Source organism: Pecten maximus, chromosome 17, assembly GCF_902652985.1.
Source record: "Pecten maximus chromosome 17, xPecMax1.1, whole genome shotgun sequence".
NCBI lineage: Eukaryota > Metazoa > Mollusca > Bivalvia > Pectinida > Pectinidae > Pecten > Pecten maximus.
Window position 1 is genome coordinate 27875861 of NC_047031.1, and position 2070 is coordinate 27877930.

Sequence of the window (2070 nt, forward strand, 5' to 3'; positions counted from 1 at the left end):
CAAAAATATGAAGCTTGACGCGTTTTTTTATCTATAATCATCATTGCTAACAATGATTACCACAAAAGTTTGCTATGAAATAAATATATCTTATCTTGATTCTGCATATCGTGTTTTTCTTTCCTCTTTTTTTTCTCTGTTTTTGACTTATGTGTTACAAAGCAGAAGAAACGTACATGTAGACATATATAGAACACATGAGATATCTTATACACTTTGTTCAGTCGATTTAACAGCACCTGGAGACTTATATAAATTTAATGCTGGTTTTTTTAAATGCAAAAACAAAAAACGAAAAAAGCGACGATGAAAATAAAATTCAGTACATCCTTGTACCTATATTTTACAGATGTCAATTTGATTTTTCAGTTAAAACCGCGTCCTGCCCGGGTTTTCTTTCCTTTGCACAAAGTACGTGTTAGTGGATAGTAAACACGTAGTTACACTATGTACGTTTCCGTACTGATTTCGTGTGATTTGTCGGATACGAAATATGCATTATGCGTTTGGGTGTATCGTGTTTGTCAAGTGATTGTTTGTTAACTTTCAAACATGATGTTTTGCCGACCTGAAACGCCAAGTAGGTGGTGTAATACGGGAAATACATAAATCAGGGGAAAATGTCTTCATTGAATCACTAATATAACAAGTTACTTTACAGATTTATTCACGCAACGCTTATAACCTAGAGAATTCGAGAAAATACAAGTAAACACACATAAAACACAAATATTTTACGGGAAAGAAGATATAAGCGGGAAGACGCGAGCTCCCGGCTCTAAACATCAGTTATCTAGATATATTTTATGACATAGAAGTGAATTAACTCTAACAATCTTTAGACTACAATATCTTTTGGGATTTTTTTTCGACTCGAAGGAAATGCATTGTTTTGGGGATTTGGAATAGATGCTTCATCGACCATCATCACTTTTATATGTGATAACATATGTATACCGTTCATATTCACAATAAAATGTTTATTTGGAGGTTTGCCTGTTGATAACTTACGTCACACTCGACCTTTTCAACTCCAAAAAGGACATTTCGACTTTCAACGAGACCGAGTATAACTAAATCAACGTAACGTAACTGGTACTAACGTATTCAATATATGGCGCTATATTGGGTTAGGGTTAAACGCGCGTTATAGAATATGTCTGAATTCCATTGCGTTCATGCTACCATAAATGCAACAAAACACCGTTAAGCTTTACGAATAGCACGTTTTAATGCAAATTTAATATCTGATACCGTACGGCCAACTGATGAAGTATATCATGCAGATGTTAGGATGCGACTGAGGAAAATTTCAAAGTGACGGAAGGAAATGTCAAAAACTTTACAGGGAGATTGACTTGACCTATAGTTCAATTGATTTCGTAATTTTCATATCAATTGTTTCTTGTATTGTGCATAGAATATTGCAAAGAATGAAAAATTGTTTTAACTTCAAAACACATTGCATAAAACAGCAGAGTAAACGATTGCTGTATGAGACACTATTGTCTTTATCAGGAAGATGACATGTATTTGGATTGATTTCTTATTCTTGTCAATCAATCATGTATTGTTAAAAGTGTAGCAAATAGTACGACGGAATAGTTATAAAATTTACCCGATTGAACTATCTAAACCAAATTAAACAACTGATATATAGGCCCGTATTATAGCATGGTTTTCAAATTATATACAGCTTTGTTTGGTTGATAATTGCTTATGATATACCTGGTGTCAGTTCTTGATCGATCATTACCAGAAAAAAAACCCCCAATCTAATCGAAATTTCCATTAAAACTACAGAATTAAGTAAGGAATTATACGAATATTTACCAAATTTTTAATGTATCGAGAAAACACCAAATTCTATAACAATACTAAATACGACAGTTTACTTTCATCTCGGACACATGCCACTTAAAATCAAGGTGGAAGTAACGTATCAAAGATTGGAGATGAGTGGGGCGATGTAGTTGTTATAATTGAAAATAAATGAAGGACTTCGTATGAAACAAACCACAGATCGTCTTTTGCATTTGATATATTTTCCCTCTTGAAATTCCTTTTGCT